General features: G+C 32.8%; 1 pseudogene; it reads right to left on the minus strand.

Annotated features, from left to right (window-relative positions):
• Nucleotides 1-8,477: 8,477 nt before the first annotated feature.
• Nucleotides 8,478-9,191, minus strand: LOC100618715 (RING finger and CHY zinc finger domain-containing protein 1-like; annotated as a pseudogene).
• Between the last annotated feature and the right edge of the window lie 10,073 nt (nucleotides 9,192-19,264).

Raw genomic sequence — 19,264 nt, forward strand, 5'->3', positions numbered from 1 at the left:
TCTCTATTAGTTTGGTCTTGTCTTTAGTGTTACACAGTCTTGGCAAATTCTGGGAAGATATGAAAACTTTCATGACTTTTTTCTTCCCTAGATAGCATTGTCAAGTATTGTGTTGACAATTTTTTTTTAAATTAGACACCAATGGTTTTCATCTCTTGTCAACAAATTGCATTTTTGCAACAAATTGCACAGATCATTCCCCACCCCAGGTTTTTATCATGAAGCTTATCAGATAAGTAGTCATCCATATTTGTTCAACTTCTAAGCAATGTCAGTGTCTCTGTATTCAAATATAGTTGTTTCCCTATTAGTCTTGATGACAGAACAATAAATAAATATCTAAGCAAGTTCATATTCACCTCGAAAGGGAGAAATACCATATTAAGCCACTGTCCACAAATAGGTTCTATCTTGTGGTGAATGCAAGAGTCCTAGATCTTATAATATATGCCCTATTCTGGTTTTCTTTTTCATTTGACTTTCTTCTTGCCCTCTCTACCCTTGCCCTACATTTTATTAATAAGGAGAATGATTTAGCAAGAAATCATTACTTAGAGAAAGGATACTGAGTAGTATCATTACTGTGGTATTAGTATATTGCAAACCTTTTTAATCCATGTGAAGTATCATTTTAGAGAAAGTACTTTTTGAGTTCAATAGATTGGAATCCATTCATTCAGCATAATTTCCCTTCTTGTTAAAACCAGACATCTCTAGCTATTTCCATTATAGAATCTTCCACTACAAATCAACTTCAAGAAAAAAGAACACTTAAATCCCTGCAAGAAAGGAGTTTAATGTCCTATATAGTCTCTTTTACCCATATATTTACTATTGAAAAATGCATTAATTTAATCAGTTCTCCACATGTTAGTAATTCAAAATGATTTATACTTTGATAGGTATATGTATTGAGTAACAGGCACTGTTTCACTTAGAAAAGCCCTGGATTAGGAATTGAATCAGAGTCATGTCTTACTGTGAACAAGACATGAGCCTTTGAATCATTTTTCACCTAGAAAAAATAAAAAGGTTTCAGACATCACAATATCAAAAACACGCTAGATAAATTTAAACTTTATTAAACCAATTCTTTGTATAATCTGATAGGATCTCCCAGCATCAGTCAGGTTTTTTCATTTATCATCTTAAAGTGTATGTGCAGATGATATGCATCTCAACAAGAATTTCTAGTAGAAGGGAGGGCCAGCCTTAACCAGAAGTTCAGAAAGGCCTTCTTTAAGTAAAATGTAATACTTTCACTTCTTATGGCATAGAGTGGGGTGAGAAAGCAGTTTTCAAATTATAAAGTGCTGTGTAACATTTGAGAGGCAGAATAAGAATCTGGTTAGAGACTTGCCTTGGACTCAAGTCTTTAAGTCTGGTCTCTAACATATTTACTATTTGGCCTTGGCAAGACATTCCTCTCACAGTGCCATGGGCAGTTGTCTAAAACTTAAATTGCAGGGAAAGTTCTCATGTATTTTTAGAGGTAGGTTCTTCACCTGGAAGATCCCTTTAATCGATGAAATTACACATCTCATCACTATTATTATTTATCATCCTAACAACAGGTGAGAATTATATTAATTTGACCATGCAATTATTGAAATAAAAATACAGAATCTAGTCCCTTTTCTGCTACTAGCTGTCTGGTCTTAGGCAATTTATACTCTCAACACTCATATATAAAGTTGGACTATGTAATCCGTTCTTGGGATGTTCTAGTTAGAGCATTACATGGGTTTAATTCAACTTATAATCTTAAGAACAACAGGTAAATAATCTCAATGAAGAGAACTTTTTTATTAAGGAAGTGACTGTTTACTCAGTTGAAATATTATACCACATCTCTGCATTAACTTTCATGTTTTAAAATTGGACTATTTCATTTGATGTGGCCAAATGACACATAAAGAAAAAAAAAGATAAAAACAAATATTTCACTAATTTTACTCTAAAAGTAACTGGCTAGATCTTGAAGAATTAATGAGAAAACCAAGAGATAGAAATTCAAAAGAAATCAAACCAATTAAAAGTACAGACAGATTATATTATTAGCTAATGGAAGGAGAACAGGAACCCATTTTTATACTTTGGATATTCATAATTTCAGAGATGTAAGCTATAAATCACCCAACCCTACCAAACTCTCTGAAGTTCTTGGAAAAGCCATGTGACATGGGGTTTTAATAAAGAAGATTTATTCTCTCCTGGCAGCTACTTGCATAATCCTAGGCCTTTACAATACTTTATAGAATTCTTTCATTAGTTACCTTGCTCCAAGACTGTGTTGACTAACCTGTGCTGCAGAAGTACATGCTAAACAAAGCTCCTTCTATAATATGTATTTCCTTATTTTATCCATATTGAGTTCATGAATAAAATATTTTCTCATCAAAAGGTTTTGGATCCACAATTTCCACAATTTTCCAAAAGGAATATTTTGATTCTGGACTGAATCACTGGTCTCAGGATCTATCTTAACCATATATACATTCATATTGACATCCTGGCATCCTTTACAGCCCCTCCCCCAAGTGAATCTAAGAAAGGGCAATCCAATCAACATTCAAACTAATAGCATATTTTAGAATTTGAGATTTGTAAACATTACTCTAAAGATTTGTGATTTTATCTCTCTGATTAAACTCTCTAGTGAAGTATATGACAACTTTTCAAGACCTGCTGTGACTGAGAAATCTCATTACTTAGTAATTTACCTCATTATGATGTTCTCAAAATTTAGCTAGGGTGGTTATTGTACAGAGCTTTAACTGAACAAATGCTAGGAAGAGGTGGAATGAAAATTGTGTAAAAAAAAAGAATTAGAAAGTCATGGTGGTGGTGATTGGATTTGCAAAAACAAAACAATATCACTTGCTTATTTATTTTTTCAAAGGCCAGACAAAGAGGTTATAATTATCATCATAATTATAGACATGTATGATAAAACAGAATATATGTGATCAAAGCTCAGTTTTTTTAAGAATAGATTGCCTTGCACCTATCTTCTTTTCCAGTCTGATAGAACTTAGGATACACATCTTAATTCTTTTGGGTGAAAGTATTTATGTATATAAACATCTGCCATTTGAAAAATATACTAGGTACATTGGCAAGGAGCTCACATTCTTTTTTTTTCAATTTCATTTTTTTATTTTTTCAGGGTCATAATTGTATTATCATGCAAAACATATTTCCATATTATCCTTTTTTTTTTGGTAGGCAAATAATCTTATAAATCTTTTTCATCTGCATTTCTATTCCAACAGTTCTTTTTCTAGAGGTGGATAGCATTCTTTTTCATGAAGTCCCTCAGAATTGTTCTGGGACATTATATTGCTTTTAGTAGGAAAGTTTATCACAATTCCAAAGTATTTTAGTTATGATGTATAATGTTATCCTGGTTCTGCTTATTTCACTCTGCATCAATTCACATAACACTTTCCAATTCTTTCTGAAATCACTCTGTTCATCATTACGTATAGCACAGTAATATTTGATCACCATCATTCACCACATTTCGTTCATCCATTTCCCATCTCAGGGATATCTGTTTAGTTTATAATGCTTTGCCATCACAAAAAGCACAGATATAAATATTTTTGTAAAAACAGGTTCTTTCCCATTTTTTTTTATCTCTTTGGGATACATTTCTAGTACTGCTATTGCTGGATTAAAAGACATACATTCTTTTCTACCACTTTGGGCATAATTTCAAATTGTACTCCAGAATGCTTGGATCAATTCACAACTCCACTAGCAATGAATGTGTCCCAATTTTGCCACATGCTCCCCAAAATTTATCATTTGCCTTTATGGTCATATTAGCCAATCTGCTATGTGTGAGGTGATACCTCAGAGTAGTTTTAATTTGCATGTTTCTAATCAAGAGAGATTTAGAACATTTTTATAAGATTATTGATAGCCTTGATTTCTTCATCTGAAAATTGCCTATTCATATCCTTTGACCATTTATTAATTGAGGAATGGATTGGATTCTTATGAATTTGATTTGGTTCTTTATACATTTGAGATCATTATCAGAGAAATTTGTTATAACAATTTTATCCCAATTTGCTGCTTCCCTTTGGTAAGGATTAAATTTTTGGGGGGTTGGAGTTTTAAAAAAAGTCAAGAGAGCAGTTTGGTAAAACACAAAATACTTAGTTTATTTTGAGAAAAGTTTGGATAGGAAATAGAAAAGAGGGAAGTGAGAGAACTCAAAACTATTCCTAAGATCACAATCCTAACTAAAATTTTCTTAAAAGACCCTAAATCTATCTGCCTTTGAGGGCAGTGTCTTCTGCCTGGCCAAAGTTGGCCTATCTACCTACTCTATCTATCTAAGAATATACCCACTATCTAACTACCTATCTAAGTTAATCAATAAGCCTTAGTAAATAAGCACTAATCACTTTCCACCTCCTTAAATCCATTTCTCTTTATCCACTGTCAGTTATTTTTCCAAATGCCAGTTTTTCTCATAGACACTGACATACACCTCTGCTCTCCAGGGAACCTAGAGACAAAAGCCCCTTTCAACTGTCTGCAACTCACCTATCAGCTGTCACCCTCCTAACTGTCATCAACTGATAGCCTGCATAGCAGGGGGACTCATACTCAGAAATCTATTTATTCTCTTGCCTCTTAAAGAGAAAAATGGAGATATTAGGAAAACTCTCTTAACTTCTAATCTTGGATACATTGGTATTTGTTCAAAAGGTTTTTAATGTAATATAATCAAAATTATTCTTTAAATTTCTATATTTCCACTTTGATCATAACTTCTTCCCTTCCTTATAGATCTGATAGGTAAAAATATTTTATATTGCTCTAATTTACTTATAATATCACTATTTATAAACCATAAGGCAAATTTTGACCTTATCTTGGTAATGGACATGAGATGTTGAACTAAACCTAATTTTGCCATATTATTTTCCAATTTTCCAAGTAGTTTTTTTTTTAACTGTGAATTCTTATCCCCAAAGCTGGGATCTTTGGGTTTATGAAACAAGTGATTGCTGAGATGATTTACCCATAATCTATTTCATTAATCCAACATTCTATTTTTTAGTCAGTACCAGATTGTTCTGATTATTACTGCTTTATATTATAGTTTAAAATCTGGTACTGCTAGGGTACCTTCCTTCACATTTTTTTCCATTAGTTCACCTGATAGTCTTGAGGTTTTGTCCTTCTAGATGAATTTGGTTATTATTTTATCTAGTTCTATAAAATAGCTTTTGATAATGTAAGGGTTAAAATGGTTTGACTTAATTTATGAGTTAAAAAGTTGTTGTAGTCATCATTTATAAAAATTAAAGTTAAAACCAACAAAAGACACTGAGCCCCAAAGGGCCCTCAAGGCAAGGAGGCATGAGTCTCACCCAAGTAAGTTTCCCTCTTCAGATTGTGTCTCCAATGCAGGAAGCTGAATCTTCACCAGAATCCAAAGTCTGGATCAGGAATCCAAAATCTGAAAATCCAAAAGACACTGAAAACCACTGAGAACCTTCAACTCACACTAGAACTAGGTGTTCTTACACCAAGAATCCCACCAAAGCTCCTACTCCAGAGGTGAAATGCAACCAAGAATGAGCCAAGCATGCATGAATCTGTCTGTTTCCTACGTATATGCAGTTTTCTCCAACCATCATCTCTCCCCATCACATCTTAGGAATCGATCAGTCTTTTAATTTGCCTAGCACTTTCCTGGGGGTTAGGGAGAGGAGTTATTGTGGCATTTTAGAGCATGAACTTTCTTTGCTAATAACTTACTAAGTGTTAAGTAGGGGTGCTTCAAATCCCTGATTTATTTACTTAAAATAGACAAAGGGAATAAAAATTCCCTTTCACAATAGTTTGATAAGTATGGCACTGAATTAGTTAAATAGTTTAGGTAGGATTGTCATTTTTATTATATGAGTTCAGACTACTCATGAGCAATTAATGTTTTCCCACTTGTTTAGATTTAATTTTATTTGTGTGAAAAGTGTTTTGTAACTGAGTTCATATAATTCCTGTGTTTGTCTTGGCAAATAGGTTCCTAAATATCTTATATTGTCTAGGATGATTTAAATGGAATTTCTCTTTGTAACTCTTATTGCTGCATTGTGGTGGAAATATATAGGAATGCTGATGATTTATGTGGGTTTATTTTGTATCCTTCAGCTTTGCTAAAGTTGTTACTTATTTCCATTAGCCTTTTAGTTGATTTTCTGGGGTTCTTTAAGTATACCATCATATCATCTGCAAAGAGGGGTAGTTTAGTTTGCTCGTTGCCTGCTTTAATCCCTTCAGTTCCCTTTTCATCTCTAATTGCTACTTCTAGCATTTCTAGTACCATATTAAATAATAATGGTCATAATGGGCATCCTTGCTTCACTCCTGACCTTATTGGGAAGTCTTCTAACTTACCATTGCAGATGATAGTTGCTGATGGTTTTAAAAAAATAATTATTTAGAAGAAAGTCCCTTTTATTCCTAGGATTTCTAGTGTTTTTAATAGGAATAGTGTACAGATGGAAAATTTCCCACACCTGAGCTACATTCCAAGCATCCTTATAAGTTACATCCTCATTTTATGTAAGGATGCTTAGGTGATAAATTTGGCTGAGACCCACGCTGAGGGGCTCTTTTTTTGGGAGCTTGTGCTTTTGGTAAAGTGCTGCAGGTGTGAGTCTTTGTCTCTCTTTGTTCTGATCACTTGACTGAAAGAACCTTTTTTTTAATTTTCCCTCTCTTTGATTTGTTATTTAAAATCCTATATATGTATATATTTTAAATCCTAAGAGTATTTATTCATTTTTACTCCTACAATGTGCATTGTATTTGCCAAAGCCTTTTTCTGCATCTATTTAGATAATCATGTTGTTTCTATTGGTTTGATATAGTCCATTACACTAATAGTTTTCCTAATATTAAACCAGTCTTGCATTCCTGATATAAATCCCACCTAGTCTTAGTAAATAATCCTTGTGATATATTATTGTAATTTTTCCTAGTATTTTATTTAAGATATTTGCTTTGATGTTCATTAAGAAAATTGGGCTATAATTTGTTTATTCTGTTTTTGGTCTTCCTGCCTTGGCAATCTGTAGCATATTTGTGTCATAAAAATAATTTGGTAGAATTCCTTTGCTTACTTTGTCAAATTGTTTGTATGGTATTGGGATTAGTTGTTCTTTAAAAGTTTGATTCAATTTATTTGTGAATCCATGTGGCTATGAGGGTTTTTTTTCTTAGGGAGTTCTTTGATGGCTTCTTCAATTTCTTTTCATGAGATGGGATTATTTGAGTATTCTATTTCCTTTTTTTTTGTTAATTAAGGCAACTTACATTTTTGTAAATATTTACCCATTTCACATAGATTGTCATTTATTGCTACATAATTGGACAAAATAACTCTTAATAATTGCCTTAATATTCTCTTCATTGGAGAGGTCATTGCCCTTTAAATTTTTGATAGTTAATTTCATTCTTTTTTTTCTTTTTTGCATTAGATTAATCAGTACTTTATCTCTTTTATTTGTTTTTTTTAAGTACAAGCTCCTAGTTCATTTATTTATTAGTTCAACAATTCTTTAACTTTCAATTTTATTCATTTCTCATTTAAATTTTAGGATTTCCAATTTCCTTTTTATCTAGGGATTTTTATTTCTAATTTTTTTAAGTTAGAAGCCCAAATCATTGATCTCCTCCCCCTCCAATTCATTTGTATAGTCACTCAGGGACACAAAATTCCTTGTGAGTACTACTTTGACTGTTTCCCATAGATTTTGATATGATGTCTCCTCATTGCCATTCTTTTCAATAAAAACCAGTCTATGTTCCAATTATTTATTCTTGGACAAACCAGTTTTAAAGAATTAGATTATTTAGTTTCCAATTAATTTTAATTTGCCTCTCTATTAATCCTTATTCAATTATAATTTTTATCAAATTATTTTATGCCAAGAATTATTATTTGATGTAACATTCAAATGTATATTTATAGCATTCAAAAGGAAATGCTTTATAAAATTCTAAAGTTTATTTAGACAATAATATAAACCTTATTTTTATAATACAGTCACTAAGATACATAAAGTTTCAATATTTAGCACAGTTCTGTTAAGAACTACTTATAGGATCTGGATACATAGCTTTGCTTAAGAAGTTCAATGGGATTATATATTTTAAGGAATATCAATTTCAAAGCAGAATGTTATTTGGGTTCTAAATAACATTGAAGAAATTCTTATTCCATGGTATAACTCCAGTTTTTTCATGACAATAAAAATGATGACATTTCTAGTAAAAGCCTGATAATAGGTTCTTGTTTCTGAGAGTTTATGTTTTGAAATGACCACAAACCTTTCACTAATGTTCATGATATCATAGAAATAGCTTAATAAAGAATGTGTCTTATTTCAGAAACCATTTTGAATCTTCTGATGAATTCCTTTGCAGTCTAAAGATGCTGGTCACTATTGTTCTAGAAGAATTCTACATCCTCCTTCCTGGTTAGTATTATATAACTTACAGCTCTTATATTTTATTTAAAATATGTGGAACTGGACTGTAGAGCAGGCACAGCAACCATTGCAGATAATTTGCACAGTCATATTCTGATATTCTGTTGACATTGGAATTTGTGCTATTTCATTATCCAACTGTTGACAATAGTGAGTCACATCTAGAGAGGAGTGCATACATAATTTTTAACATTTCTTCATAACATATTCTGTGTAAAAATTTTACACATAGCAAGACATGAGCAATTACTTGGGATGTATGAATGTCCTCCAAACATGGGACAATTCTGCCTAGAAATATTTTCAATATGCTTGTGTTGCCCTTGGAGACTCAAGGATAGACATAGGCTACATTTAAAACAGTGAAAAAAGTCTTCCTTCAGACCAATCCTACAAATTCCAGACTTCTAACAATGATATTGCTTCTTGTCTTTGTCAAAAAGTTGGCATATATTGCAATAATATTCTCCAAATACCCTATTATAATCTTGACATGTCTATTGAGAATTCTGAATTTTCCCACACATTATACATTGTACTTCTTTTTTTTTTAAATGATCCAGAAGATGATCATCATTGTTATAATGGCATAAGTGGCAAATATTAAGTTTATCACAGCAAGGAACCATGAGAGGGCAGCTTCTGTTGTAGTACTCACAGCCTTGCCACCATAATTTCCAACTTCCAATACTATTTTTTTCCTTCCACCATGACAACCGCCATTGCCACCTCCTATTCCTCCTGTAACTCAGCACTGCTTTGGGTCTGGGTCTGGTCTGTTTGCGGTCTAGAACAGAGAACTTCTAGAGGGCTAGAGGCCATGGTCACCTTTACTGCCCTATCAGGTAGTCACTATGTGCTGAGTTGCTGGCTGCCTTTTTATCTCATCATGATCTGAAGAAATTGCATTTATTATTTCTGCTTTTCTGCATTTGTTTGTGATATTTTTTATACCAGAGTATATGGTCAATCTTTGTATATTTATCATACTGCTGAGAAGAAGATATATTCCTTTTTTCCCCATAATCAATTTTATCCATATATATGTATATATATAGAAATATATATATGTATATATATAAAGTTTAACTTTTCTGAAATTTCATTCAATTCCCTCCTTTCTTATTATTTTTTGGTTCAATTTACCTAGCTCAGATAGGGAAAGGTTAGGTGTCCCACTAATATGGTATTACTTCCTAGTTCCTCCTTGAGCTCCTTCAATTTTTCCTTTAAAAATTTGGATATTATACTATTTGGTACATAAATGTTTAGTAATGATATTACTTCAGTGTTTCTAGTACCTTTTATCAAGGTGTAATTTCCTTCCTTATTTCTTTTAATTAAATCCATCTTTACTTTAGGTTTGTGATCAAAATTACTACCCCACTGCTTTTTTATATTAGATGATGCATAATAAATTCTACTCTAGACTTTTACCTTTAATCTATCTGTGCCACCATGCCTCAAATATGTTTCTTGTAACCAACATAGATTAAGATTGTGGTTTTTAATTCACTCTGCTTTTTGCTTCCATTTTATGAGTGAGTTCATTCCATTTACATTCACAGTTATAATTATTATGTACTGCCCTCCATCTTATTTTTCTCTTTTGATCCTGCTCTATTTCCTTTCACCCCTTTCTCCTCACCAGTGTTTTGCTTTTTATTACCCCCAAACTTCCCCTCCCTCCAATTACTTCCACCTTTCTTTCTCTTATTCCCCTTCTACTTCTATGTAGGGTAAGATAGAATTCTATTCCCCACTGAGTTGATTTTTTCCCTCTGTGGCCACTTATGATAAGAGTAAAATTTAAACATTGATCATTACCATCCTGAACATCCCCTCCCCATAATATTTTTCACACCTTTTTATGTTATGTAATTTACCCCATTCCATTATCTCTCCCTTTCCATTTCTTTCATTGTAATCCTCTTTTCCAACCCTTGATTATTTTTATATATCAAATCATCATAACCAATGTACCTCCCCACCTTCTTTATAAGTATATAACTTCTATCTGCTCTACTACTAATATAATAGCTAAAATTAAATTATGAAGTTGCCAGTAGCTTCAGTGCTTTTATTACATCAAAGTAGTGATAGCAGAGAGGGAAATTTAAAGAGGCAGAGAGTTGCCCAGCTAAATGCCCCAATTGTCATTCTGATGGATTGAAGCTCATCACTAACAAAGGCTCCCTCAAGTTCAAATCTCCAAACAGAGGAGCATGAGAGTAAAAGAGCTTTCACTGGGTTTCAGCTTATAAATAGTTTTCTCTACCCACTACCTCTCCTACATCACATCTCAGGAACCAATCATAGTTCCTTAATTTTCCTGCCACCACCCAGAGGGACAGTGCCTGTGGAATCAGTTTCCCATCTTGTTGGTTTCAACATCCTTTCTCTGAGGGCCTGTATATCCCAACAGATCTCAATGGTAAATGACTTCCAGGTCACTGATTGATTACATTTAAACAAAGCAAAATAATGTGGGGGGAGGAGTTCCTTCCCACACTAATTATGTTCAAGAATTATCAATATGTTTCCACATAGAAATACAAATATTTTGAACTTAATTTGTCCCTTAAAATTTCTCTTTATTACTTACCTTTTTAGTCTTCTTTAGGGTCTTCTGTTTGGACTTCATGTTTTTTGTTTAGGTCTAGCTTATTCCTCAGGAATGCTATGAAATTTTTTTATCTTATTGAATGCACATTTTTTCACTCAAAAAATATACTGAATTTTGCTGGATATGTGACTCTGTTACAAACCTATATATTTTTTCTTTATGAATATCATATTCCATGTCTTCCAATTCATTAATGTAGAAACTGCTAGGTCCTTTGTAATCCTGATTATAGCTTCATGGTATTGAATTACTTCTGTTTGCTTGCAGTATTTTCTCCTTGGCTTGAGGGCTTCTGGATTTAAATATTATATTTTTGTAATTTGTTTTTTAAGGTTTTCTTTTTGGAATTTATTAATGGATACTTTCTATTTTGATATTATTTTCTTCAATAATATCTGTGCAGTTTTCTTTCATAATTTCTTGTATTATTATATACAAAGTTTTTTATCATGATTTTAGGTAATCCAATAATTCTTAAATTATCCCTCCGGGATCTATTTTCCAGGTTAGTTGTTTTTTAATGAGATATTTTATATTTTATTATTTTTTTCATTATTTTGATTTTGTTTTATTCTTTCTTGATGTCTCATGAAATCATTTTTCTAGTTTGCTCATTTCTAATTTTTAAGGTCTAATTTTACTCTGTCAGCATTTGGGTACCCTTTTCTTTTATATCTTATTGTCTAGTTTTCATTTCTCTACCCTACTGTTCCTCTGTCCCTTAATTTGTTCTTGAAGTCCTTTTTGAGCTCTTCCAGAATGTGTGTCCAATTCATATTCTTCTTTTGGACTTTCAGTTCTTCCAAGAGGGTATGATGACTTGAGGGCTGGGAGTTCTGATTCTCCCACTGCTGATTCATTTAACCCTTGAGATGCTGAGAGCTGAATTTCTCACCTTAGATTTGGGCATAAGCTTTTGCTCTTACTCTGAGCTTGATCCAGTCAGGGATTGTTCCAATTGAACCCTCAGGCTTAGGTGTAAGGTTTTGGTCTCACTCTGAGCTTTATCTTGTCAGGTACATAGCAGATTGCCCTGACCTGGGGCTCAACCTTGAGCTTTTGGCATAAGGGTCAGGAGGTCATCCCCCTCTGTGGGTCTACCAACTACTCCAAACTGGGACCTTTTCTTTGCCATCTAGGACTAATGGCTTCCCTCTGGGTCCACATAGACAAGGTTGCTTCTACACAGACTGCCTTGTCCTAGAATTCTGGACTTCCCCACAGATTTGGAATTTCAAGGGTGACTCAGCTTCTTCCCCAGCATTGACTCCAACCCCAATGATTCTTCATGAAATGGACAGTGCTAAAAAGAAAATTGTATGAACAAATACAATTCATAGGAGAAAAAGGAAAAAGTAAGCTAAAAAAATCAAGGGAGTCAGTGAAGCAAAACTAATTACATCCTTAATGGCAATGTAGTAACTGGGATAGTTAAGATTCATATGCTTCAAGAAATATTCAAAGTACTTAATATATTTAAGTAATTGAATGAGAAAATAGGATTAAATTGGTCACATTCCTTGCACAGGATACATTTGGTACAAAAGGTATTTAAGATATTTAAGATACATTAAGGCAATCAAAAGAAACAATGGGGTTAAACTGAGTTTGTTACCAGTAAGAAGGAGGTAACTAAGATATTTAAGATAAATGAAGTATCCAGGAAACTTAAGTATTTAGTTTACTTAAGGTACTGAAGATACTTAAGAATTGTATCACTATTGGGTCAATGAGTAGTAACATATATAGACAGAGAACAGAGTAAGTTGAATATGATGAGATGATATAAAAATCAAGTGATAAGAAACAGGAATACAATGTGAAAATAGAAAAGGAGAGAAAGTTGAGGGTATGTTATTTTATATGAGGAGACATATAAGAATCAATTCAATGTGAGAGGGAAAAGACAGAAAAGAGAGTTTGTAGAAGTCAAATGCATGGCTTTGTAAACCTAGGTTGGCTCAAGCATGGAACAGAAATAGAAAAAGTTTCTAAAGAGTGCCAGGAACCTATTTAAGGAGATAAACAGAGTTCTTTGGGGCTGGGGGTAGAACTGTTCCTGACTCTTGAGGAGCTGGGGGAGCTTACTTCCTTCCAGGGGAAATAATGGACTTGTAGTTGGAAGCCATTGATCCTGAACCTGAGATTTTTCCCATCAACTATCTGCTTTCCTTTCTAGAGATTTATCCACTTGAATTTCATCTGTTCCCATTGACCTTGTTCTGGTGTTCCAGTGGCTTACTTTACATCCGATTTATTTAAGAATTTAACCTGAGCTAAGAATGTCTGTCTGTCAACAAGTGAAGCTGCAATCATTTGGCTGGACCCTTTAGGGTGACTTTGCTAATTACCTCCACCCTATCAAACAAACCGGAACTGTAACTCATCTACCAACAATATTGGAGGGCCAATAATCAGGAAGCCAGATAAGGACTTGGGGGTTTAAATTGTAAAAATTAAAATTAGTATACAATAATTTCAAATATTATATTTTATAAGATTTATTAGTTATTAGAAGTAAAGGAAAAAAAGGTAACAAAATAAACCCCGTGCCCATGGCTAATTTACCTGCTCAAATAGTCTGCTCCTCCAATGTCCCAACCAAGGAAGGAAAGAACCTGATTACAGGAACCCCACCCAGATTATTCCCAGTCTATATCAGGACATAACAACAGGAAGTTAGTGGGCTCCTGGGAAATGTAGTTCAAAGGCACAAAATTTCCAATTGCACAATTTCCCCTGAGATCCTTTGGAAGACTGGTCTCTCCAATGGTTCTTATAAACATAACCAACTTTTAAATTACAATAATTTGGGGAAAAAAGGAAAAGAGAACAAAGCCAATGATTGTATAGGCACATTGACAAAAAGTCAATTAGGAGACACTTGCCTTTGGCATAAGAGTATACATACAAAGCAAATGCATTCAACCTTCCACAGTTCAAATCACCACATCCCAAAGTACACTCTGAATCTTCTGGTGTAGCATATGGTCTGTGCAGGCATCTTTATGGTGCCTTCTATAAACAGTTCACTTTCTGGACTCAGAAAGATAGCAAGTTTCTTATCCTGAAATTACTCTCTAAAGAATTTAAACTTTGCATTATAGGATAATTACACAAAAGGCAGTCAGAATAGAGGTAAGCAGATGGAAGGCCAGAAGACATATCCTTGAGAATCTCTTAGATTGGTGGGAGGAAAACCAGAGAAATAATGCTTAGGGAAAACTTCTTTGGCTCTCCTTTTCCCTGTGGTGAAAAATTCAAATAAATCTTGTTTTTACAAAATATAGCAATCAGATTGCAGTGCATCAGTGAATCAGGTCTACGTCCTATCAGATCTAGCATATAGCCTAATATAGAGTAGTTACTTGTTCAAGTTACAATCTAATTCAAGTCAACTAATGTGTATATTTCAATATTAAAAAGGAAGAAGAGGGTAATGGGCAATGCTTGAACCTTACTTTCATCAGAATTGGCAGAAAGTCTGAATGATATCAACATTTAGTTAGGTATAGAAACTTATAAAGAAACATATGAAGGTAACATGGAAAAATATGGCTTCCAAACAAAAGGGAAGGAAAATTTATGGATGTGGGTAAATAATTATAGACAATATAAAATACATGAGTATACCTGAAAATGAATTTATATGATTATAGGTACAAAACATTTTTCACAAAAATAAAGTCAAATGTAAATAACTGGAATATAATACTTGCTCATGGGTAGACTGACACAACATAAAAATGACAATCCTTTCTAAAATAATTTATATATTCAGTGTCCTACTAATAAAACTACCAGAAAAATATCTTACAAAGCTAGAAAAATAATAAAATTAATCTGGAAGAACAAAATATATAGAATATTAACAGAATCAATAAAAAATTGAAGAAAGGTACCTTAGCAGTACCTAAATTCCAACTATATTATAATGTGGTAACCATCAAAACAATCTGGTTTTGACTGAGAAATAGAGTGGAGGACCAATGGAATAGATTAGGCATTCAACAACCAATGAAAAATGACCCTTGTAACAAAGTTTCTGACAAATTCAAAGAATCAACCTTTTTGGAAAAACTCCATATTTAACAGAAGTCTCCTTGGAAAACTAGAAAAAATATGGTACAAATTACACATAGAATAACACCTCATGCCATTTAACAAGTTAAAGTCAAAATGGACACATGATTTAGATAAAAAAGGATGACATCATAAATTGATTAGATAAGTACTAAATATTTTATCTGTCAGATCTATAGATAAGTGAAGAATTTTGGTCAAAAAAAGAAATCTGAGAATGTTATAAGATGTAAAATAGGTAATTTTAACTGAATTAAAAAAGTTTCTGCACAATAATAGTAATATGAAAATTGATTTTGAACAATTATATATATATATATATATATATATATATATATATATATATATATATATATATATATATAATCCAGTGCATTGCTTTTCAGCTCCAGGAGGATGTAGGGTAGAAGGAAGGGAAAGAACATGAGTCATGTATCTATGGGAAAATATTCTAAATATATAAATAAATTAATTTTTTAAAGTTTCTGCACAAACAAAATCAATGAAATAAAAATTAAAAGGCAAAAAGAATGTTATAAAATCTCTACATAAATGTGTCTGATAAAGGCTTTATTTCTTAATAGATAGTGAATTGAGTTAAATTTAGAAAAAAATTCAAAATATTCCCTAATTAACAAATGGTCAAAGTATAAGAACAGAAAATTCTGAGATAAAGAAATTAAAACTATCTTTAGGTATATGAAAAAATTCTCCAAATAATGATTAATAAGAAAAATGCTAAATAAAACAGCTTTGTGGTACTACTTCACATCAAACAGAGAGGAAGCATAACAAAATAAGAAAATGATAAATTTTGGAGGACATGTGTAAAAATCAGAATAATTACATGCTATTGATAAAGCTATAAAGTGATACAATCTTTCTGGAGAGCAACCTGGAACCATGCCTGAAGAGCTATGAAAATATGCACATCCTTTTACTCAGCAATACCTCTACTAAATCTTTATCCCAAAAAGATTAAAAATAGGGGGAAAGAGCCTAGTTTTACAAAAAAAATTTCTAGTAGCTCTTTTTGTGGGGGCAAAAAAACTAGAAACTGAAGGGATATCCATCAACTGAGGAATAGCTGAATAAGTTGTAGTATATACTTATAATGGAATATTAATGTGATATAGAAAATGGCAAATAAGATAATCAAAATACACCCTGGAAAAACTTAAATGAAGGCATTCAAAGTGAAGTGAACAGAACCAGAAGAATATAAAGAATGTTTACTTCACCAACAATAATGTATGATTATCAACTGTGAATAACAATTATCATAACAAAACAAGGAGTCAGAATGACTCCAAGCCACCCATAATGAAAAATATCGACCACCAAAGAAGAAACAGAAGGTATATGCATTCAGATTTAAACATATTATTGTTTACTTTATTTACTCTAAGAATTTTTTTTTCTTGAGCACTTCTGGGGGTAGAGCCAAGATGGAGGAGTAACTAGAGCAGCATGGTGTCATTTCACCACAAAAAATACTCTCTGACCAAGAGTAAAATATTACCACAAAATGAATACAGGAGTGAAAGAGCCAACAAAGACAGAGGGAAACAAACTTAAATAAATAGGCAGAGATCATCTGAAGAACTGAGCCTCTGAAGAGCAAGCCAAGAGCTAACCACACTCCACCGCAGCCCACATATCTGCTCTCACAGGTTCTGAACTTAAGCCCAAGCTAAATCAGACCCTGAGATCCTGCTAGGCAATTAATGGTCCAAGTCAAATAACACCTCTTGAAACTGCAAACCTGTGGAGAAGTCTGGAGTCCCAGACCAAGGCAATCTGGGCTGCAGGGGCCTCATCCAAATGGGACCAGATTTAAGCCAGGCATCCCAGTCTGGCTTGGGGTGAGGACATAATCCACAATTTGAGGTGAGGACAGAGATCTCAAGGGAAGCCTCCCCAGTATCTTTTTGCCTAAAACTAAGGGTGGAGCTCCAGGAAAGAGAAATCAAGGGTGTGCCTGATTGAATCAAGAACACTGAGACCAAAAACATGATCCTAAGCTTGGGGCTAGAATCTGATCAGCACCTGACCTGATGAAATTAAGGCTGAGATCAAAAGCTTACACCTAAACCTGTGGAAAGATTTTAAGCTATCAGTAGCTCAAGGGTCAATTGAATCAGCAGGGGAAGAGGACTCTCAAAGCTCTCAATACTCAGACCATTAGGTAAACTAGTAACCCACAAAATGAGCTAAAATAATCTTTCCTTTTATATTAAATTTTCTCCAATTTGTTTCATCTTCGAATACTATTTTCATTTGTTTCCAAAGACATTCCATTCTTCCTGATAAAGCAGTATTTAGGTTTACTTAATTGTTTTACTAGATAGACTACTTGGTGCTCATGTGGCTGTTACCATTCCCTAAAGCAGTTTGGGGAGAAATAAAATTTCAATAAGTTGAGAGTGCTTTGTTTTATTTTTTTTATCTCTAGTCCACAAAACAATGCTGCAAATAGTACTTAATAAATGTTTGTTGGATGATTTGAAATCTAGCTTACCTTCATGAATTGAATATAATTTTTTTTTTCTTTTTCTACAAACACTCTTATTGGTAGCTCATGTTTCTAGTTCTTATAGTGGCATTTATTCTATTGGATGCTAAATTGCTGAGAGTTCTTTGAGCAAGGTTTTATCTTTAGACTTTGTGGAAAACAAGGACAGTTACATTGTTTCAAAAAGGTCTATATAGAACAAAGTTATCGTTTGTGAAATGATCTCATTGAGAATTCAGTTGCCTTCCACTTCATGCCTTTTAAATTCCATTCTAGAATATTTTCTATTTCGGATTCTTTGGGGGAAATTTTTTGTTTGAAATTACTCTAACAAGGAAAAAAAAATAGTAGTATGGATTCTTTATTTTTCCCAGAACTGACATGTCCAGAAGTCACCTATAAGATTCACAAAAATGTCTTCTCCTTATTAATTTTCTATTGACTATTTCCTTGAGTTATGCTTGGAAGCAGGAATCATATTCCTAACTTTTTTTTTTACACCCCCCCCCCGAGTTAATCAGACCATCAGATCCTGGGAAGCCATCAGTCCAAGAGTTAAGATTTGATATCAGTTGAAAAATGGCCCTTTACCTCATTCATGGCCCAGATGTGTCTATTCTTGGTTTCTTCTTTTACTTATCAGAGGTGGATTTTTTTTAATGTTGACTTATTTTTGGCTATGAGAGTTCATTAAACAGTGAAGAAGCAGTCAGGCCTCAAACATTTTCAAGAGAATAACTCTCCTGTCCCAGATATGTAAGCAATTTAGTCTTATAATAAAATATATATGTAGGTGTGATTTTTATAAAATATTCACAATAAAAGACTAATATTGCCTTACACATTTAAATGTTTATGGCATAGAAATAAAAGATCAATTTATATTCATATATTTTGTGTTTTGGAAATTAACCAGGTTATTGTTTTTAAAATTAGTTGGGGAAAATAATGATATTCTATACCTAAATCAGTGAGCTATCATTTGGAGTAAAATATGGAAGTGTTTTATAAATGTGATTAGGGAAATTTCAATTTAAGAGAAGGTAAAATGCTTTTACATTAACAGTGAGATACCTAGCTATATGAATAATTAGTTAATTGTGATTAGAAACTCAAATTGTGCAAATTCAAATTCTGGAATTGAAATTAAGGAGCTAAATCAAAATAATCATAATGCCTGTCAAGCCTATGGACTAGATTAATCAGTTGCCTCATGCCCAAATTTCTCATTCATTTCATACACCACTTTAAAATTGGAGTTTATTAGCAGCTCACTAGAGAGTCAATCATGATGGATTAGAAACAAGTGGATATATATCAAGTCACCTGTAATTTTTTTTTTATTACTATGGCAATTGTATTTTTAAATGAGTATCTTTACTAAAAGGCTTATATACTTTTTTCTATTTTGAACTATCACAAATTTTTATTTTTTTCAAAACTAGTAAATTGAATATTCCTTGTATCAAATCTTAAACTGGTCCCACTTCCTAGCAAATAAAATATGCTATCAGG

This window comes from Monodelphis domestica, chromosome 3 (genome assembly GCF_027887165.1).
Source record: "Monodelphis domestica isolate mMonDom1 chromosome 3, mMonDom1.pri, whole genome shotgun sequence".
NCBI lineage: Eukaryota > Metazoa > Chordata > Mammalia > Didelphimorphia > Didelphidae > Monodelphis > Monodelphis domestica.